We start from the raw sequence: 23,896 nt of genomic DNA, 5'->3' as shown, positions 1-23,896 counted from the left end.
TAAAATATTGTGCTAGATTTTTCTTATGAAATAATATATATCACCATATAATAAGATACTAATTATACTTCTCCGAATCAGATAATTTTATAAAACGTCCTCCAATACACTCTTAACTCATATCATATACCTGTGAGTAGTTACAAGTTACAATAATGTCGAGCTTAATTATTATTTCAAAAATTAAAAAATGTATTGTACTATCCATAAGATCGAAATTTAGTAAATTAAGATCCTGATTGTTGTCTGATTGGTTCTAATTCGATTATTAAGATGTAATAAATCAAATAAAATATACATATAATAAATATAAATAATAAATAAACTCAAATGTTTTTGATAAATATTATATTTATTAATGATCACCAACCTATGTTATTATTAAAATACTAAAACTATTTTCATTTGTATTGATGTAAAACACGATTGGTGTTTGAATTACTTAATCCTAATACGCCAAAAGTAGTAGAGATTTTATTATTTTAAATTTATTTATTTTATCACTTTTACGGCGTGATTAATATTAATATCCAGGCATAGTTAATACTAATGGTGTGGGACCAGAACTCATAAGAGACAAAATAAAGACCGACTTTTACTAATTTTATTTATAGACCTAGCTCTCTTACATGTGCAAGACATTGTACTTGTGAATTCAGCAGATGGAATAAGACTCTAATTTATACTTTTTAATATAAAGATAGGACAATGTAAGTTGCTGACGTGATGTCAACTGTAAGCCGCTTGCCTTGGACTTCAGCAATACCAGAAATAGGGAAAGTCTCCGAGTTATGGCGCTTGGGAAACACAGGAAGTGTAGAGTTGCCAAGCTTTTCTGGAAGTTGTACAGTTTCTGATGATGATTACAGAGAGAGTAAAAAACAGTACCAACGTTTTGTAACACTGATATTATATTTCAACGTGACTGAGCACGGCGGTGTTCACAAACGCCAGAATTTTACGGATTTAGGTAGCAACCACATTATTTAGTTTTGTAAATAAAATTTCTTTATATTATTTGTGACAAAAACAACTTTTCTAAAAAGTGTATTTAAGCGCACTTTATATAAAGTAGCACCTGTAATTAGCAGCTGATAGCACAAAAAAAAAACAAGTTGTCAAGTTACTGCTCAAGAGTTTCATTAACAAAGAACCAAGTAATTATCAAAGTGTCACAGAATATTAGTTGGTAAGCTGTAATTACAAATTTAGCAACGCTTCTTTGTTTTCCTTCTTACTTCACTACCCGTGACTTCGTCTGCGTAAAAAATATCTCACGTTGTGTGAAGATATAAAATATCTCAATTTTTTTTAATTTTTGAATTAATAAAACCAAAAAAGAAGTAATAAATAAAATATATATCAAGAGCTGGCTAGTGTAATTATAAGTTCCCCCACTAAATCGTAGCTTTACAGGTGGTCAGACAAGTAAACCCAATAGCGATCGTATAGAGGTTCCAGATATTAACACTCGGCTATTTAATGTTTTTCGCGGTGGCTATCCTGAACGTTAAAAATATTTCCAAATTTATTCTCTGCATCCTCGAGAATTGTCGTAACTTTAAACCTATTGTTAAAGTCAGTCTTACGTAGCAGCTATCAAATCAAATCCAATATATTTAAATGATTCCAAATGCATTTTACGCCATTCCGAGAACCTTGGAAATGTTTCTCTCCATCAATAGCTTTATTTCGCAGTCAGTCACCATTTATATACGTAACCAAAAATTATAATCGAGTTCTCTTAAAAAATTTCAGAATAAATTCCTAATCTTTATATCCTTTTTTGTAGTCCTGTGCCATAAGCTAATATACAATTGGCTGTGAGAAAACCAGCATCTGTTCTTTAATTATCGCTTTAAACAATACCTTCATAGGAAATTGTGTCGTTATTAATTGAAAGGTCAATCTATAGAGTCAACAGTCGTATCATCAGTATTTGAGGTATCAGTACTAAATTTATTCAAAACTAAAACAGCTAAGATAACATTACTTCGAGTATGAAATTTAAATTGTTACTTAATAATAAAAGGTGTCTTAATTTTATATTTCAACGAATTTATATTTGAACAAACAAACTTCACCTAACAAAGATAATGGAGAAACCACAGCTGGTGAGTATAACTATACTAATAGTACATTGTATTACATTTTTAATAAAATATATTAAGTTATATAAAAAAATGTATATAATTATGAGTAATATAAAGATAGAATTTAAGCGGCAAATCGCCCGTGCAAAATCAAAACACGTCGTCAAAATCGGCGAGCAGCTTTCCAGTTACCCGACCGGAACACGCAAGTTCTGGTCGTTGTCGAAAGCTGCTCTTGGTAACTTCAGCCAGCCGTCCATGCCGCCGTTGCACATGAGGAACAACACCCTGGCCCATACGGCAAAAGAGAAAGCCGATCTCCTGTGCGCTCTTTTCGCCTCCAACTCGACTCTCAAGAGTCAACGACAACGGAAAAACACCGCCGACCATCCCGTGGTGTCAGAGCTCTATGCCTGAAGTACAGTTCAGACAGAAAACTGTTAGGCGAGCTCTGTTTTCGTTGGACGTCAGGAAGTCGAGCGGGCCGGATGGCATTTCTCCAATCGTGCTTAGAACGTGTGCCCCTGAGTTGACGCCGGTGCTAACGCGTTTATTCCGGCACTCTTATTCCAAAGGCGTAGTCCCTGACTCATGGAAGTCAGCCCTTGTCCATCTGATCCAAAAAAAAGGAGACAGTTCGGATCCGGCAAACTACAGGCCTATTGCTATTACCTCCCTGCTCTCCAAAATCATGGAGAGCATAATTAGCCGTCAGCTCTTGGTATACCTAGAGGGTCACCAGTTGATCAACGACCGACAATACGGGTTTCGCCATGGTCGGTCGGCAGGTGATCTTCTGGTATACCTAACACATAGATGGGCTGCGGCTATTGAAAGCAAGGGGGAAGGCCTGGCAATTAGTATGGATATAGCGAAGGCCTTTGATCTTGTATGGCATCAGGCGCTCCTCTCTAAACTTCCATCATTTGGGCTTCCCGAGAGCTTGTGCAAGTGGACCTCCAGCTTCCTCACTGGGCGCAGCATACAGGTCGTTGTCGACGCACATTGCTCGAACCCGAAGCCCGTGAATGCTGGAGTGCCCCAAGGCTGTGTGCTATCTCCTACGCTGTTTCTTCTGCATATCAATGATATGTTGGACACCTCCAACATTCATTGCTATGCAGATGACAGCACTGGTGATGCCGTATACACGGGCCATGCACGTCTCTCTCGGGAAATCGTCGACCAGTGCCGGGAGAAACTTGTGTCTTCTATCGAGTCCTCTCTTGAGAAGGTCGCGGAATGGGGTAAATTGAACCTTGTCCAATTTAACCCCCAGAAGACTCAAGTTTGCGCGTTTACCACTAAAAAGACCCCATTTGTCGCATCACCGCTCTTCGACAACACTTCCCTAAAAGCCTCGCCTAGTATCGGAATACTGGGTCTCGAAATCTCGAGCGATTGCCAATTCCGTGGCCACCTGGAGGGCAAAGCCAAATTGGCTTCAAAGAAACTGGGCGTCATTAATAGAGCACGGCAATACTTCAAGCCGGCCCACATTCTAGCGCTGTACAAAGCGCAGGTCCGGCCACACGGAGTATTGCTGTCATCTCTGGTCTGGCGCACCCCAGTATCAGCTCGATCCATTTGACCGCGTGCAACGCAGAGCAGCGCGAATTGTCAGGGACCCAGTACTCTGTGAACGGCTGGATCACTTGGCGTTGCGTAGAGACGTCGCTTCGACGAGTTCCCGAGGAAGGCGTGCAAGTCTCTCGCCAATTCTGCCAATGTGCTTCGACTTCGCGTCAGCAATAACTCTTTTGAAGGACCTAGAGGCATGATTGAAGTGTTTTTTATGTTCGCTGGAATTCACAGCCTTAGATACCACCGCATTGACCCAAGCCTGATAGCACTCCTGCTTTCGGCGAGAGGCCATTTTGCAGGAGCGGTCAAACCATGGTTGGGACCTGCCACCGATAGGCACAGAGGAGGATGGAATGAAGAGTTCCATACCTTGCAGTACCACATCAGTAACAGCGTCAGCAGCGGCATCTGGATCTCCCAGCAAAAAACAGATCTGCCTCCACGGGTAGGATGCAAAAAAGCACCGCATCTCGTCCCACTCTGCTGACCTATAGTGCCACACGCGGCGACAGCCTAAGAAGCGGGGCCGTGTTGGGCGCGTGATCGGCACGGTGCTCCGGATCAGGCAGTGGTACGACGATCCCAGAGGAGGGTCAATGGAAACTAGGTAGCCGTCCGGATGTGAGGTCAACAGAAGGTCCAACAGTGAAGGTGTATGATCTTGCACATCTGGGATTCGCGTTGGCGCAATAACCAGTTGCGACAGACCATATGCTAAGGCGAAGTCGTGAACAGATCTCCCTGCATGATCGGTGGTACGTGAGCCTAGCCATTCGGCGTGGTGGGCGTTAAAATCGCCAAGAAACACGATCTCTGCAGTGGGGATCTGCTCCAACACGGAATCTGTAGCCATTTGGATGTGTTCGAGGAGCCGGTCAGTCTCTGCGTTACCGCTATGGGACCTATACAGGCATGCGAAGATTCGCGGATGGTCATCGCAGTCTACACGCAGCCAGATGATGGATAGGTCCTGTCCTTCAAGAAAACTCAGGCGTCGAGAACAGACATCCTCCCTGACGTAAACGCACACGCCAGCCCGTGGTATAAAGGAGTGTTCCAAATTATACCCCGGGTAGGAAAGGTAAGATGAATCAGCCAGGGACGATATCTGTGTCTCGGTTAAAAAGAGCAGGGCTGGCTTCGCTGTCTCCAGGTGAAAGTGGACGGCATTTAAATTTGAGCGAAGCCCCCTGATGTTGCAAAAGTCCACAGCGAGTGTGGAGGAGGGTGGTTTGAGCCTCCTGCTCTGTCTGCCCCGAGTCAGCGCAGATTTGCCCCCTCCAGAATACGCGGGGCAGCCTGGGCAACCACTGTTAGGTACAGGCCCTAATTGTGGACGCCCAGAGACGGATTCTTCAGGGCTGCATAGCCTGGTACCGTCCTGGAGTAGTATCGTTTTAGTCTGTCCTACCATTTGTATTTGGGAGGGGGGGTGTAGGCCTCCTCTTTCCCTGCCGTGAGGTACGCCGCACCCTTGTGAGTACTGTATACCATACATACAGCTGATTGCATCATCAACAAACCTTATTAATTACTAGCTGACCTGGCAAACGTTGTTTTGCCATATAAATTATATATGTAAACCCTCCTTGAGCTTCAACGAATCTATTACAAAAGATTTCATTGAGATCGGTCGAATAGATTAGGAGTTATTAGGGAATATACAAACATACATTATCTTTTATATATATAGATTACATGGAAAAGTTATAAGTCAGTTCTACTATTCCCACCGTTACTAAAACTTGGTTGAAGCAATTCATAAGCGCTAAGTTATCCCTAAATCCCAGCATTAACAAGGCTGAACAATTGGGCGAGCGTGACATTAGTCACCGCCAGAATGGAGACACTTGGGAACTTCAGCAATGTTCACGGTCGTTTGAAGTGGTCCGCAGTGCGCGGTGCCGCTGGGAACTTTAATTAAGTACGTCGCGACGCCTCTCTCATGTTATAATGTACTCATTGGAGACTTTTTTTATGTTTAACACAAAAACTGGTGATACAACAAAAGTTCTAATCGGATATTGATTCAAAATTGCAGATTATTTATTTTGTTCATATTTCGACGTAGTTGCTTGCGTCATGTTAACGTCAATTTCTCTTACTTTTTACATTCATCACCACTTTGGAAAACGTTGAGCTTTATTAAGAAGAAGTGGCCAGAAATTTGTTGCTCTTTTAAACCAATATCTATAGCTTCAAAGTTTTGCGAATTATATTAATTTCAATGTGCGAGCATGAACATAGGCCTGCCATCGCCTCCCTTGACTATATTTAGGAAAGGGAACGGACCCGCCCAGACACTATCACTATCTCGTAAGTTGTGCCAATAGAGTTTAAAACAATGACAATTTTTACAAAGTTACGCCAATGAATATGTATAGTAATATAAAAGCTAAACTCATATTTTGATTAGGCTCACCCATTTAGGTATAAGCTTATTAGCTAAGCATTTGAAACTTAATAAAAGAAACTTAATTTAAGAAGTGGAAATGCAAAATAAATTGGTGTCAGATGGGCCTGTAGAAGTATCCGTAAATGTAATAAAATAATAATATTATACTTATCACTTGACACCAATCTTCTAATTTAGCAGAAATGTGTTTTAGTATGAGTAGAACCGGCCAGTGCGACCACTGAAGTTCGTTAATGACACACAACATACACGTCAATCATTTTAAATCTAGCGACAATTACAATGAACTCAGCTGGAATGACTTGTTTTATTAATAAGCTGTGATGAGAACCTCCCGCCTTCATCATCAGATAGCTCCGAAGTAACCATCAATCATCATTACAACTTTATATTTAAATCTGATTGTTGATAGTCGCTTGACTATTTTAAATTTAGATGTTTTATTATATCTTTTAAATATCGTTTGAAAAATCAACCGTAATAATTATTGTATTGTATAGTTTAGCTTACCAACATAACATATATATATTGACTTGGCCATCGCACTAAACAATCTAATGATATCCTATAATATTGTGTATTGATCAGTGCTGAAGCCTTTGAAAATGATAAAAAGTGAAAATAATAATGATAGTAGGATGAAAACTTCTCACCAACTTTCGTGGAAAAAAACTGTTTTTGAGAAAGATAAAACTACAAATCAAAAACTTGGTTATTTGATTTTAAAACAAATTATACACACAAATATTGAGGTTATGTGATAAAAGTGTGAATACAAAAGTTGTAAATCTTTCTGTTACCTACATCTTTGCTATTAAAATTTTTCCATAGGACTTAGTTTTGCTGGAAATCAATATCTACCGTTTTTACCTTACAATTTACAAGAATAAGTTTGACAGGTAAGTCTGAGTGTGCTTCATCGAAGTTCGCTGTGAAACACTTCGACCGCTGGCATTCCAAGTTCAGGTAAAGATGGATGAATGAAGTGATTATGCAATATTTAATTAAGGCGAGGGCAATGTTCTGTGGCAAAGGGTGGAAGGTTAGTGGCTAAGTTATAGTACTATGTTGCGGCAATCTCTACAGCAGTATTACAACTTACTTAGTATGCTATACTAGCTAACTATATACGTCTAATATTAATTGAATATTAATGAAAAGTTTAAAGTTTCATTAGTCCGTACCTCTGAACATTACAGGGAAACCCAATAGGATCACTTGTTTGTCTGTCTATCAAGAGGCCTTCTCTCAGAAACGCGGAGGAAACTAAGTTGATCGAGATCTCTTGAAGCATTCATAGAATATTCTCACGTACAAACTATTGAAGAAGCTTCCTTTCGTGATGTTTTCAGGACCACACGAGATGAGTATCAAAAGAAAACTTACACTTTTTCAAAGGCGCCAGCCTTGCGTTTCCTCTGCTATTGCAAAAGAACATGGGCGTTGGTGACCACTTAACACCAAGTGAAACTTCCAATAATAAAAACAAACCATTTGATTGGTTTGATTTTTTATTAACACATTACATTACATTAACTTTAAATAATATAATAAAATAGTGTTTTTGGGTTTGTTCGATAAGAAGCTTAGCATTTTTTTACTAGAAGGAAAACCACAAATGGCTACCGGATTGTCTCAATTAAACGTAATTAGAAGAAAGAAAAGGGAATAAAATAAAAAGAAATTTTAATGGTTGTTATCAAATAAAATCTGAGTACCGGCCTGTTGATGAGAACCATGAAACCTTTGCTGTTGTTGACAGCAAAAAGATCTGTCTGACCAAGTGGAATACATAGTAAAATGTAGATCAAAGGATGAAGAAAAAATTCGATAAAATCCTGTCCAAAATTAAATGATTATGTGTGAGGAAATGAATATAGCTAGAATTATATCGCATGTTTTGAAAGTTGACTTAGGATTTGGAGCTTAGACCAACATCATGTAAGAACAAGATCATATAACCAGTTTGGTTATTATTTAACCGAACGTATTAAAATAATAAGGGTAAAAATGAAAACATTTTCTTAAGCGAGAGAGATGTTACAGAAAAAAATTATAAACTCACTAGAAAAATTTAACAATTTAATAAGCAGAAAGACCGAGTTAATGCTGAAAGCGCGGTAGTAGCTTCTTAATTAGTAAGAAGAGTTCGACGTGGTCTATCTTCGACAAATCGAGGAGTTCTACGATGCATGTGGTTAAATACTTTGAGCTGATACGGTGGTACACCAGACCCAAGATAGGAGCAATACTCCATATGTAGCTAGACCTGCGCTTTGTAGAGACAGAGGAGGACTTTGACAGAGGAGTTGGCAATTGTTCGAGATTTCAAGACCCAGTATTCCGCTACTAGGCGAGGAACTAAAGGGAATGCTGTCGAAGAGGTGATACGAGAAATGTTTTTTTTGTAGTTAACACGTAATCTTCGACTCTTCTCGGGGTTAAAGTTTACAAGATTCATTTAACACCATTTTGCAATATTAGAGAGGACTCGATAGAAGACACAAGTTTCTTTGGGCACTAGAGAGACCTCCATGGCCCATTTATATTGTATATCCAGTACTGTTAAATGTATAACAATATAATAATATGTTAAAGACGTCCATATACTACATATCTATATATATAATCTTTCAAAATCCAAGGCCAAGCCAAGGCAAACAGGACAGAAGAACCAGTTGTAGCACAGAGTAACGATAGACACTAAATAATAACAAGATGGAATATGGACATCACTATACATATCTTGGACATACTATCTCCTGTATACTATCAAGTAAGTTACAGGAATAGGATATATGTGGGTAAAATACTCAGCACTTGAAGAAGTTATTAAAAGTAAGGATATGCAAATAAACATTAAATGATAATACATGTGTGTTTCCTGTCGCCTACGCCTCACACATAATATTTAAAACTAGAAGTTTGTCAAAGAGCGTAGTAGAGGAGTATGCTGAACATTATAATAAAATAATAATAATAAAACCTATTTATTTCCAATCTACTATTAAATTACATTCTTACAGTTATATTACAGTTATATCTATGATTACATCTATTATAATAAATATAACTTATTGTTAGCATTATTTACATAGATAAGAAAATATATATATATTTTTTTTATTTGTATTAATGACTGTTGTTATGTTCTGTCTTCATCATTATTGATTGGAACCCCTTCTTGGGTATAGGTCTCCTCCAGCTTGTTCCATGCCTCTCTGTCCATTGCTATCTTTTTCCATAAGTGTCCTGCTGTCGCTTGAATGTCTTCTATCCACCTTTTCCTAGGACGTCCTATTCTCCTTTTTCCTATTGGCCCTTCCCACATAGTTGCCTCTGAGGTCCATCTATTGTCTCTACATCTTGCTATATGTCCAGCCCACTTCTTTCAGAGCGTAATGTAAGGCATCTACAATCTTTGTTTTTCGTCGTATCCCTTCACATTTTACTTTATGTATTCTTTTTATTTTTAGTACGCTCCTTTCCATTCTGACATGAGACAAGTTTAGTTTTAAATTTTGTATTATACATCCACGTTTGGCATCCGTATGTGAGAGTAGGTAAAACACAGGTATCTAAGACGGTTTTCTTTACGTGGAGGGGAAATCCTCCTTTTTGGATTTCCTTCCCCTGAAGGAAAAAGTTTTGGTCCCTACCAGAACTTTTTCCAGCTCATGTTAATACGGCGCTCGTCCTCTTGTTCTTCGTTTTTGTCATCGAATGATAATTGCTCACCTAATTATATGTAATTTTTGACATATTCAAGCGGCTTTCCGTTCAAGTTGATTATGTTTGTTTGGCTGTTTGTCAATACCTTGGTTTTAGTTTCATTCATTTTAAGACCTACTTCTTCGCTTTTTGTGTTCAAAGTATTTAACATTTTTTTTAATCCCTTACTAGTTTCTGCAAATAAAACAATATCATCCGCGAATCTGAGGTGATTAGTCGATTTCGATTTATTTTGATCCCTTCCCACTGCCAGTTGAGATTATCAAAGATGTGTTGCATTACCATTATGAATAACTTGGGTGATATGGGTGAGTGGGGTCTCCTTGTCGCACTCCTCTGCAAATCGGTATATCTGGGCCTCGTGTCTCTAGTTTGACTTGGCTTACGCTTCCCTTATAGATGCTCTTTAGCACTCGTATATACTTTTCGTCTATGTGACATTTATACAGAGCTTCCCAAATAGAGTCGTGGGAAATCGTGTCAAATGCTTTGGCGTAATCGACAAAAGCGATATATAGTGGCCTGTTGAACTCCTTGTATTTCTCTTACACTTGTTGCATTACTTGTATGTGGTCCGTTGTTGAAAATCCGGACCGAAATCCCGCTTGTTCTATCGGCTGGAGCTTATCGATTGCAGGACTTAATCGACTTTGTAAGATTGACGTGAACAGTTTATACACACATGATAAAAGGCTTATAGGGCGATAGTTAGCTATACCTCGAGGATCTCCCTTCTTGTATAGAAGTATTATGTCTGATCTCTTCCACTGATCTGGTATCTTACCGGTGTCAAGAATTTTGTTAAATAGGTATGTAAGTGGGTGGGCTAGCAGGGCAGCTCCAGTTTTTAAGGCTTCGTTTTGTATACCGTCGGGACCAGGGCTTTTATCTGCCTTGAGTTTTAGGATGTGTTTAGTGACTTCTGTAATATTTACTGGCAGCGGATTACTTCTGTCTGGATGATATCCCATTGTTTTATCGATTGTAGTAGTACAATATGCTGAGTCTGATGATTTTTCATGTCATTGCTTATAGAAATTTGTGGCAACGTTTATGATGTCTGGTCTAGTCTTGGTTTCTTCTGATTTTGTTTTTAAGTTTGTAATCCAGTTTTTGTGCGTGGTCAGTTTCTTATATCTTTCTTTGTGCTACTGTATTCTTTTAGACTAGTCTTAATTATTTTGTTCCTGTGGTTTTTGTGGTCTTTATCAATAGCACTGCTTGTAGCTTTAAATAATCTGCTCAATTCTTCCTTCATTTCCTGATTTTTGTTTTGTTTTTAAAAGTTCAGTTCGTCTTGTGAGGAGGGTTCGAGTAGATTCACTAAGTATTTTGTGGATGGTTTTTGATTCTTTATTTTTTGAATTACGTACAAGGCTGGTGATTGATAATATTGACCAGTTTGTGTAAAAAGTTTGAATATCTTCTTCTTCTTCATGTTGTGTTTCCAGTTGACCTATGTTGGTTTCGAGGCTTAAGGTGCAAATGAGAAACATAGATTTAAGGACACAAAAGCTACAAATGTCACTTTGTAAGTCACTTTACTACGAGTTCAGCTGCTTCCGAAAAATAACTTCCACTGAGGCCTCACTGTATGGTCTACACTTTGCGAATTCCCTCATAATAATATTACAAAAGGAACATATAATATAATTACGAACAATATTATAATTAATAAAAGCGCGACGCAATAAGAATCCTAAGCAAACAGACGTAAGTGTCATATTCGCTTGAAGCGCTTTGCATATTCCATAATAATGCGAGCGACTCTTAGCGATGCCTCTGGAGGTTCCAAAATGACATGTTGTGTTATATTTAATTAAAATTCCTTTGTCTAACATGTAATTGTCGGCTTTATAAAAGTGCACTCACCACACACGGCTGTTATTATATACTTTACCACAGCTTGATGTCAGACCTACACTTGCATTAGTTACACAGGATATTAATAATTTCAAATCTGATACCAACCAAAATTACAAAGAAAACTCTTTTTAAACGCTCCACGTTCAGTTAGACATAAGTTCACATAAGTCGTACAATTTAGTAAAAGTACTAATGGTTAAGCCGTTCAGTTTTTTTAATGTAAGTAAAAATATATTTATGAGACAATATTATGACAAATTTATAAATATAGAGTTATTCATGCTTATATAAAAACATTTGTACCACGCAAACTTCAGCTTTACCTACAACATGATTTGTTCGATATTCCATTGCTCAGATCAAATATTTTCGTATTCTCAACTTTGAAGTATCGGCGTCCTCACTAAAGCTATTTCTTTAGCCAAACAACAATGTTTCCAGTTGAGCCGATAAGAACATACAACAACTAAAATTGTACAAACAAGAAAATATGGAAACGACTCAAGTTCGCCTCAGATTTTCATGAAATTTAATGGAACCGAGACGGATGACACTTTGTTCGTGAACTTTTCAAGTTATTGTCAGCGTCAGATAAAACTTGGGGGCTGACTAGAAATATTTATTAAAAGAGACAAACTTTTAACAAATCACAGTCTTTGAAGAATATACACTTTAAATTATTAGGCACAAACTAAAAGTATGTTAAAATACTTAGCCGACTTAGATGTATTTAATAAGAATGAGTTAATGTTTAGGTTTTGTTTTAAGTCATTCGATCCACAGATCAAATATTTTGCCAAATAAATGAATCTCCGCCTGGTATGTTAGGCCAACGCAAGTATCGACGACTCTCCGCTACAGCCTGATAGCACCTACAATGAACAACACAGAGTCAAATGTAAATATAACGACTTACACAACGATACTTTTAATAATCGTGGACGAGATTATAAAACTCCTGCAAACGGTAAAAAGCTGGTATAATATACCTAGTTTTGCCATAAATACTGAAACAAAGACAAAAAAATCTATTACAAATAACGTTTTTTACTTTTACAGTGTGTTACTTTAATATATAAATATAAAAATCTTATTCGAAGTGGTCTCCATCGGCTGCAATACAGTCCTTTAAACGTTGAGGCCAGTTATTAATAGAAGCACGCACTCTTTCCATGGGAAAATTCTTCACTGACAATCGTACGGATTGAGAGACCCCAAATTATCATGGCGCTTACAGCAAGGCGTACTCTCTAAAACTGACCATAAATCATAATCCAGTGGATTAAGATCGGGACTAGACGACGGCCAGTCTTCAGCTCTGATGAAGTCCGAAACGTTCGTTTCCAACCAAGACTGCGTAGACCGAGCTTTAAGACCCGGACGCGAACCATTCGGCGGGACCATTCTTGGTTATTGGAAATGGTGTTGTTAAGGGGCTTCACTACCTTCTCAAGAATAGTATCTTAATACACTTGTGCCGATGTTTTGATACCTTTTTTACAAAAGTATTGCTCAGTCACTCCTTTATAGCTAACTACCTTAATACCCCACTAAAACATCACTACGTTGCACTATGTCGACTATTTGGGAAGCTTCCTTAGAGATTTGAGCTTAATTACGGTCATTTTGTTCGTTAAAATGTTGCTTACTAATAAAAAATTATTCATCCGTAAACAAAAATTTTCTGTGACCTCCCTTTGCGTACGGCTTCAGTAGTTGTTTCGATTTCCATACCCACCTTTACATACCACCCTATTCTTTTTTAAATTATCAGTAAAGAAATGATCAGTACGTCTCTTATAGACTGCAAGTCCTAAGTCATCTTTTAAAATACGGGACATGGCTCTAGGTGCTATCTACATCTCCCGAGATAAAATCTTTTGCTTTTAGACAGGATTTCTTCGACATCTTTCCCTTACTACTTTGACCTTTTTCGTACGAACACTACTTGAATGGCCAGATCTTTTTCTGTCACAAACAGAGATGGTTGTACCTCAATAGCCCGGTACACAAACATTTTACTAATACCAAGCGTATGGAGAGTTTTAAAAATTGCATTTGGCTCCAAACCTACTTTGTGTAATTCAATCAAAGCGATTCGGTTCTCTTTATCACCCCACGCACTCAATGCAAACCTTATACCTTTATTATTAATAAAATACTATTATTTGTATGTGCTAGCTATTACGTGTGGTGATCGTTGGTACATGCTATTACATTTGGCTTGGCACCGACTTCAAACCTATCAATAGGTAGCACATACAAATAATCGTATTTTATTAATATGAAAGGTAAGATTTGCGTAAGAGTTATATTAAATTAAATCTCTATTATATTCTTTTATACTTTTGAGTTTTTGATGTCAGGTTTTTTTAAACGCAGTTTTATTATTATTCTTTATTTTTCAGTGTCATTAATCAGGTAAACTATAAGATTTAGTTGGTTTTTATTGTCATATATTAAATAGTATTTTTTTACAAGCTATGGGTAGGCCGAAAAAGATTCCTCGTGCCTTAAACAATATAGATCCCCCCCCCCCATATTTCACGTTCTTGTGAGACACTAAATATCGTGAAGAACGTTTATTAGCTATGAATGACAGGTAGCCGACCCACTTATCGGCAAACGGGTCATTAATAATAATATGGAATCGAACTAAATGAAAATTCCTCAAAAAGCAGTACTAATAATAATATTATTATATAACAAACTAATAACATTATCCACGTAAATAAAAATATTCATAAAAAATGTTCATAAAATGAAAACTACTGGCAAACATTACACATCAAACTAAAGAAGAATTATGAAAATCGGATCATAAACCTAAGCATAATCGGTGTACATACATAAAAAAATACCAATAGAATTGAGAACCTCCTCCTTTTTTAAGTCGGTTAAAAATGACAGAGTCCAAATTAAAATGTAATATTTTGTTTATTTTTAATTGTAACAGTATTTATGGTCAGACTAAGTATATTATTATGTGTATCTAAATGTATGTATATCTTCTGCCCCTCTGGCACAGGCACATAATAGAAGGTCACATCCACAACTTTTTGTACAATTTTTTTGGTGGAATAAATTTTTTTGAATCAAATAAATATATAGTTTAGAATACAATTAGTGGTTCATGGGCGTGAGGCTCGGGGTAACATGACGCGGTGTCGATGTATGTTTGTAAAATGATACAACATATATCTGTGGTAACTGTCCACAATTATAATAGTTGTAAGGCTCACTTATAAAGTATTAAGCTAATAATCATATCCGTTTTGTTTGATATTATAAGATAATTTCTAAATGTCTTCTAGTGTGGAGATTCTTATCAAATTTACCAGTGGGAGGCCTTCCTTTGCATAGGATGCCGGCTAGATTATGGGTAATTGGGTAAATGAGACTTAACATCTTTTGTCTTAAGGTGACGAGATCAGTTGTAGTGCCGCTAAGAATTTTTGGGGTTTTTTAAGAATCCTAATAACAATAATCCTAAAGTAATGGACAGGGCGTATCAATGATCATCAGCTGAACGTCCTGCTCGTCTGGTCCCTTATTTTCATTAAAATACAACACTGAACGTAGGTACATACAAATCTCTACATAACATCGACCACTTAATGGTATGTTACATGTTGCATCATGTTAATTATTAATTTGTCTGTTTGTTTTCTAAGATCTTTCAATTTAGTTGTCAGATTTAAAGTTTATTCTCGAGTTCCATATCGGAAGGGTAAATAACTGTTACTGTAGCACCAATATAAAAACTCAATAAATACACTTAAGTCAAATACTACACCTATGAATGTCAATTTTTTTTTTCTTTTATGGAAAAGGAGGACAAACGAGCGTACGCGTCACCTGGTGTTAAGTGATCACCGCCGCCCACATTTAAATTCAAATTCAAATATTTTACTATTTGTATCAATTAAGGAAAAGTTTTAATAAGAGGAAGTATCAACAAACTCATTTCCAATTTATTAATTAGAAATATATAGCTTTAAATTTAACATTACCAAAATAAATCAATAAAAAACCTTCGATGACAAGATTGACCAGGCACCGCAAGCGACGCCCGTTCACAAGCATGGCGCATCGATCAGTCAAAGCTTCTCCTGCACAAATTTTAGGGAAGATAACGATCCGATCCACTCCACGACGCCAACAAGAGCAAATAAATAAACTCCGATGTCCGTTGGTCTATCCGTCAGTTCCTCATAAGACACAATAACTTATCTAGACAAATGGACAGTTTGACTGTATGTATTAATGATATTGTGTTTCTTATCATATGTTATCGTTCAGCTTGTGGTTCAGATAAGACCGTGGTCTTCTTGATGTGAGTAGAAGACGGAGTGTGCATCAGACCGCTATATGACAAAAGTGACACCTACATGACGGCCAGGCTTATGATATGACATAAAACGATGTTCACCGAGCGAGGAGGTTTCACTTTAATATAATTAACAGGACGACCGATTACTTGCTCGGATTTTTAAGAATGTACAAAAATTTAACAAAAAAAATACTAATAGGACACCTAGATTCAAATCGGGGTCTTTTGCTTTCCAGATCACCCAATGTCTCATCTGAGCTATAATAGTCTTGTACAAAGTGGCGAAATTTACCTTTGTATTCTAATGTTATTGTAGCTGTTTCTCTTTAAACACGGATAAAATTACATTTTTTTATATTGTAACCTAGCTAAATCGCCCTCGAAATCCCCTGTGATATTCAGATTATATATATGTAATAAGTGCTCGTTTAAAGATATACTCATTACTTTTAATTAATATGCGACTGTCAACATCTGTAAACATCTGTTTTTATTAAAGCGATGTCTTCGTAACTTTTTTAAAGATTATTTTAAAATAATCTTTAACGCTGTAAATGACCACACACTTTAATATCATTACTATTTATTTCAGTTATCGCTTATTCCATAAATAATATTTTATATTAATGACTTAAAATATATCCTTTTTTTCTTTGATCTATTACCAGCACTTTATTTTATTTAATTTAATGAAAAACATTATAATTATTTTAAATAGGGATAGTGAAGAATGTGTTTTCTATAATTGTGATAATACATTTCATGAAAAAGTTATTTTTTGTTATTTATTCCAAATCAAATCAAATTCACTTTATTCATGTAGGTCAAGAAAATTACACTTATGAGTGTCAAAAGTTTTATTTTCCTTTTTACATTAACCACCATTTCGAAAAAGGTTGAGCATTAATGAGAAGAAGTGGCAAGAAGCTCATTGCAATTCTTTTAAATCAACATTTACAATGATATAACAAAAATACTCAAACGTCAAATACTCAATGCCTTACACGTTTCGGTTAAGAAAAAGTTTATGTAAATAAAAATATGACAATTACTGCGTACAGTAGATGCATCATAAAAGTATTTAAATAAGGCCTTCATTTTGCTAGAGATTATAAAAATATAAATATATAACATAATTATTATTTTTAAAAACATGAAGCAGAGTTTCTGTTATGTTACACAATGTTTATATTGGACTGAACCAAAAGATACATTTTTAGGATATCTCAATGATATTCATACACAATGTATGTGTATGAATGTTTAATTATGTATTAGCAAAAGGTATTTAAGATTATGTAATTTGTTTGTTATTATTATAAGCATAATAACATAACGCCCTGGCCGTCCAGTACAGTACTAATAGGCCAGCTGTCTAACTCGTTGTTGAATGTAACGTTTGCCTCACATGCAACTTGCAGTGAATTCTATTCCCATTGGGGCTTGTGGATGACTTACGAGTTGATAGCAATTGCCTGTGAACCACCCGTGACCATGCAGTCTGTAAAGTACGTGTAAGATCGGCACCAGTTGGGCCTAACTATATTGTCAATCTAAACTATTCAAACAATATCAACCCAGATCGGAGTAGACAGGAGTACAGTGACATAATAATAATAAAACGGTGATTGACTGATTGTTCTTGTATTCTATCACCAGGTGATGCATACGAACAAATTTCAATAAATATTAGCGCCACTTGCCTCAAGTTCTGTCTTAACACTTACATAACCACTTCTACTGGAGATCATGACCTATTGATCCACACAATCTATATCAACTGTCGATTTACATACAGCAAAGTTGGCGAGAATAAAATTGCCGGCAAAGTCTCTAGGGGTCACACCACGACTCCTGTAACTGCTCAATTTGTGAACGAGAACCCGCCATAAAGATGATTGATGGTGCGACGTGACCTGCTAATTATAATTATTACATACATTACGCTCATTCTAATCCAATTGCAGGTTATACTTACATATTTAACCGTAACATTATCCTGAATACAAACAAGTGCAGACAGTTTGATGTTATCATGTTTAAGTGAATCACATTTGTAGATAAGAATATCAGTACCGCGACTTGGATGAGTTTAATTCAATGATAAATGACTGAATATTCCTTTGTTTACCAATTTTGTGGTAGAGTCATAAATTATGTAGTGTACTTATTGACACTAGCTGTCAATGCCAGTCTTAATTAAATCATATTTTCATATTAAACAAAGGAATATGATTCGTTTTTGACGCCTTAGATTGTGCTACATAATGATAACACTTACCAGGATAGCAGAGAGATGTCGGAAGTGGAAAGCCCGGTTACGTACGCGAGTTGAATCACAGAAGTACGTATAACCCGAACGAAGGCCGGGCGGCGACTGGCTGCGTCGATCGATACGCCGCCATACTGCGTTGCGTTCCGTTCAACGAATTTTACGTTTCAGAATTTTTTATCTGTGCGCAACTTATGTATTGGGTCAACATAATGTTTAATCCGAGGTATAATATTTATGTAATTAGCTATTGTTTGTATAAATGTAATAAGTCAAGTTAAGTATTTTTCATCATCGGATAGAAGACCGCATTTAAATACAGGCCGTAAAGTCCGCAAATCAAGATTTTATAAGATAAACATCGAAAAGAGTCCTTAGCAAAGTATTTACATGCATAATGGGATTTTCTCGGATGGTGTATGCTCTATAATAATCAAACATTAATACATTTTTATTAATATTCCTATTATTGATTATTTGTTTTATATTTGGTAGCTTTCAAATGCCCTTCGTTAAAATAAAATAGGTCAACAATAGTTCTGTGAGGTGCAATGATTGCTCACGATCACGTCCTCACGCCCGGCCGCTAATGTAGAGTCAATTACAGAATACATTAAGACGTGTTTTAATGCAACATGCTGTAAGTATGTGCTAGATACTTTCAGTACATCGTTGGTCAGCTGTGGGTTTAATGTACTTAATTCGAATATATCATCATCATCATCAGCAGGAAGACGTACACTGCTGGACAAAGGCCTCCCCCAAAGATCTCCACGACGTACGGTCCTGACCTGCGCTCAACGAACCTACTCCAGCGATCTTGACCAGATCGTCGGTCCATCATCTCGGGGGGCCTACCAACACTGCGTCTTACGGTTCCGTGGTCGCCATTCGAGGACTTTACTGCCCCAACAGTCATATGTCCGTCGAACTATGTGCCCTGCCCACTGCCACTTAAGTTTCGCAATCATTTCTAATTCGATCTCTCAGGGAAACTCCGAGCATAGAGTACAGTCCCCAATTTTATGAGAGTATGTGTGTTATGGACATTTGACATGATTGTCGTCTTGTCCATGTTCATTTTGAGACATACTCCTTGGGAAGCTGTATTCGAATGTATGCAAGGAATAAAAAAGAAAAAGAAAAACAAACTTAAACTGAGACAGTTTTAGTTTATTTCAAATATAGAAAGGCTCAGCCATAACGGCCCGGTGACAGCTGATGACCGCTTTATGTATTCCATCGCAATCCTAACTTTGCGATTACAAATTAATATTTCAATACATTATCTCCATTAAGCATGTTAATAAGCGATTTACGGATCATTATATTGATCTATTTATTCAATCTATCTTTGGGGGGACGGTTTTATATTTTCAGATTGTATGGAAGCTTAATAGATATAGGTGTTTATGGATTTGAAACTAAAACTGCTATATTGAGATGAAGAATTGAGATCAGTTGGTGAACGACAAAGACATTATTTCAACCATAATATAGACGAGGTCTCCTAAGTGCAGGTTAATATGGTTATTGGTTATTAGTATTATGTTCTTTGGTATATAATTGTTATGGGGCAGTGCGGCCGATATTAATACCATCTTTGTGTTGCAGAAGTGAGCTATTCGCGCGATTTATAACCTAGGTCCTAAAGAATCATAAAGAGGAGAATTTAAAGAAATAAACATTTTGACTATTGCTTCTCAAAATATTCTTGATAATGTTCTGTGTGTTCATAAGCACTTTGAGGAATAAACTTGTTATGCCTACTACTCGGTTAAGTCGAGTTATTAGGTCTTTTATTGGGCCATTTATATGCTTCTACAATATGATCCCAGAAAATGTACAAAACAAATGTGTCACGAAATTTAAAAGAATTGTTAAAAAACATTTGTGTGGGAAAGATTACCATAGCAAAAATGATTTTCTTAATGACACCACAGACAGACTGGGAATGAAGCAAACACCCTCGGGCTCTTTTATTATAAATGTTTATGGTACGATATCACATTGTAATCCATATTTTTATATAAACAAATAGCCCGCTGAGTTTCTTGCGCCCGTTCTTCTGAGGCAGTCTATTTTGAATGGGTGGTAGTTTTTGACGTCCAATAAGTGATTTTGAATCCTATTTTGAATAAAAATATTTGAATTTCAATTTGAATAAGTTTGAAATTATAAAAAGACACACACAAAACACTTTCACCGCGCGGCTTGGAGTCGCGGGTGCGCCACACTCGTACAGTCTGGTACAGTGTCGGGGAGATACATGTTTACATTATGATTTCTAATACAAACTGCTGCGAAGCTAATCGGTCGATATCTTGTCGAAGTGGGTCGAGCTTCCTCCCCTAGGTCTGCTGCCGTCCATTTTTTTCAACACCATAAGTCTCTCTGAGTCACCAGAGTCTCCGCGAGCTGTTCGACCAGTATGAGAGGGCAGGCATTCAGAACATTCGTCACCACACCCACATCTCAACTGTGACATTGTTGATTTTTCCACGTTTGCCTGTTCTTCGTTAAATGTTACCTTCAAATGTACTCGTGTTACTCATCAGTTTACTAAAGCATTTAATTCCTCCACGGTCCGGTAGTTATCAACGGTATCGTTTGCTGAAGGTTATTGAACTTATCAACTATCATTATTTATGTTATAGTCTTGTTGCTGGTTAGTTCATATTTCTGAGCGACTTTTCGTGGTAGATCAACAGAGGTAATTGCAGCGATTATGACAATTTTTTTTGGTACCTGATAGGAATTCGACACCCTAATATTTAAACCCCCTTATAAACGTTTACTAAAATGCAGTAGCTATATAGGTTTAAAAGTAGAATCTGAGTAGTAAGAATAAAATTTTTTAATAAATTCCTGTTCTTTAAAGAACCAGCAAGATTCTACTATGTTGTTAAGTGACAGACATCTGGTTCTAATAAGTATTCAGAGTGCAGCAATATACTATAGTAGTCAGGTGGCAGCAAGAGTCGCTGGGTGCAGGCCGACCCGCCTGACTTATATATCAAATATCGCAACTTGGCGAGCCAAGCCAACGGGCTCCACGCTTCATCCTTTTTAATATCGTGATGCATAATATATTAAATCTGGATTCTGCAGCCTGCGACTAATTATGTATAAATAACAAAAAAAAAGATGTTACTTATAGTGCTCACTCTATAATATAGTTTAAAAATAAATAAAAACTTAAAAACTTTTTTATACAATAATTTTACATTTTTGCAACCAGTATTTTTATTAATATATTAAAATATTAAATAATATAATGCATAAATAAGTAAGTACTTATATAAACTTTTATTTCTATTTATTTTATCTGGGGTACGCCAAGTCAAGCAAAAACAATCAGCAAGGGTGTACCATCCTTTTCCCGAAGCAGTTCAGGCCAATTTAGATCCTCTACAACTTCGGTGTGAATAAAACTAGAAGCCTGAATATTCAGTAACCGAGCAGGCATTGACTAAATACGGTATATTTTAAATTTCAGAAGAGAAGAATAGTTTACAGTTTATATCTAATCAAAGTTTCTTAATTTTGTCACTCACTGTCTGACTAACTGACTGATCATCAAAAGTTAAGGCACTTCTAGAAGACATAGAAGCTTCAAATTTAGTACAATATAGTTATCATTGAGTATATTAATCACATTATGATTACAAAGTTATTTATGCAGTTGGTGTTTGTGTTACAAGTTTACGTGACACTTTCGAGAGTCACAAGTCTTGAAAGGAAAAAAGTTGGATTATCTACAAAAAGAAATGAGATGCCATCAAAAACATAATTTGTAAAAAAAAACAAGTGTCGCAACTCATATCTTCACCCGTAAAAAGTTGTGCCATCCATGTAATATCAAGTACGCCACTTTATTTAGTTCCTACTTGAGGGGTCGTTCTGTATTAAGATAAAACGTAATTAGCTTACCTAACAACATCCTATAGTGACTATGGTCACTATATTGCATATTTGCAATATTTTAAATATTTTATGTTTAAAATAAATAGATGCATTGTGTTATTAATAAAATAAAGATACACTGTGTTTTCATGCGATGGGATTCATTGAGGCGGTACTCACATATTTTTCAACCCCGGTACAACCTTTGTGCCCAAGCACTCCTAACAAAACCACAGCACCTGATAGTCAGTTAATCATACGTTATTAACAAGATTCAATAAATCTAAAGGGTTGCAAAGCACAAGAAAAATGCTCGATCTTTATGTGATTTTAATTGTTATTTTAGTGATATTAATGCGGGCTGCATTAAGGTAATTAAAAAGAATATCCGCATTTTCATCTCCGATTATAATTTTTAAGCTATCTACTTACAATATTCCCTAAAATATGTTGTAACAATTAATAAAGGGACATTTCATCAGCTGCACTTTACTAATATATATTGGGATTATTTCTTCAAACATATTATTATATAACAATTAAATCACGCTGCAGTGATCAATTAACGTTATTACCTCTTTGACTTTGTAAGCGAGAGCTGCGCATTAAGAAGTACGTTAGAGTTCACCGGAAAGTATCGTTGACATCGCCAAGGTCTCATTAGGCCAGCGGCACAGCTTCACTAACAGAGAGTCTCAAGACCAACCCTAGCTGGCACAATATCTAATTTATACTTTGTACGTTGACTGGTGCTTCAGGTAGTGGACTGGTTTAATGTAACTTAACTCATTTAGTATCGGTAGTATTTATTATATCAACTAAGTATAGCACCCTGTTATATATCTTGAAGCCATATTTTATTATATGTAACTAGTGAGTTTGTCTTCGTGACCTCACGCTCAGATCTACATTTATCATCATCAGAAATATTTACAACATCTGGGGATTGTAATGATCTTCGTCAGGTTCCTCAAGAAATGCAAGTGTTGTGAGTCTTCATGAGTGTAAATTCCGCTGATATTTGTCTTTTAATCAATTCGACTCATGTTTCGCCTCTACACGAGGCATCCTCAGGAGATGTTGACTCGCCTCGCTATTCCAAAAACGAGGCTCAATAAAATACAAAATTCGTTTGTTTGTCTCAGTGTGCAGTTCTTTAATAAAATTCCAAATAATACCTTCTAAATTCAAAAAAGTTATAAAAGAATTGCCAAATTCAAAAAACCTACTAAGAATATATTGTAGAGGATAATGAAATATGGAAAATAGATACTCTTTGTTTGTATAATCTTGTGAATGTAACTTGAATGTAATATAATATATTCTTTTGGTTTTTATAGAATACACTGTAATAGCATTACATAGAATCATTTGCGGGCTTGTTTTGTGAGCATTAACTTTGTTGTTCTTGCATGTTCTTCTCACTCGGTCAACTTTTCCGAACATATGTTAAATTTAGTAATTTAAAAGAAATATTATTTTATATGGACGATTCAAAAGCGCTTAATTAAAGCCGAATTGAATAAAGTTTATATGACTTTGACTTTGTATTGAGACAATTAGAAATAATAAAACCCAAAAATAACATATGAGAAGCAAATACTTTTCAAGAAAATATATTTTTAGTTTTGCTGAACTCAGTTATAACATGCATTCATCATTGTCTTCATGTTGCACAACTTAACAGCCGCCCA

The 23,896-nt window shown here is 36.3% G+C and overlaps 1 protein-coding gene across 4 annotated transcripts in view; it reads right to left on the bottom strand.

The window, feature by feature from the left end:
- LOC126972317 (complexin) overlaps positions 1–18,424 on the bottom strand; it is a 207,026-nt gene extending 188,602 nt beyond the window's left edge. The window contains exon 1 of one of the 4 annotated variants that reach the window (XM_050818984.1): positions 18,306–18,424. The gene's annotated coding sequence lies outside the window, so the exon portion shown is untranslated. The remainder of the gene's footprint in view (positions 1–18,305) is intronic. The other 3 variants (XM_050818986.1, XM_050818988.1, XM_050818987.1) reach the window with 3 other exon arrangements.
- Positions 18,425–23,896: the final 5,472 nt, after the last annotated feature.

Source organism: Leptidea sinapis, chromosome 26 (assembly GCF_905404315.1).
Source record: "Leptidea sinapis chromosome 26, ilLepSina1.1, whole genome shotgun sequence".
NCBI lineage: Eukaryota > Metazoa > Arthropoda > Insecta > Lepidoptera > Pieridae > Leptidea > Leptidea sinapis.
Note: the sequence above shows the minus strand (reverse complement) of the source record. Positions and strands in the feature narration are given on the sequence as shown.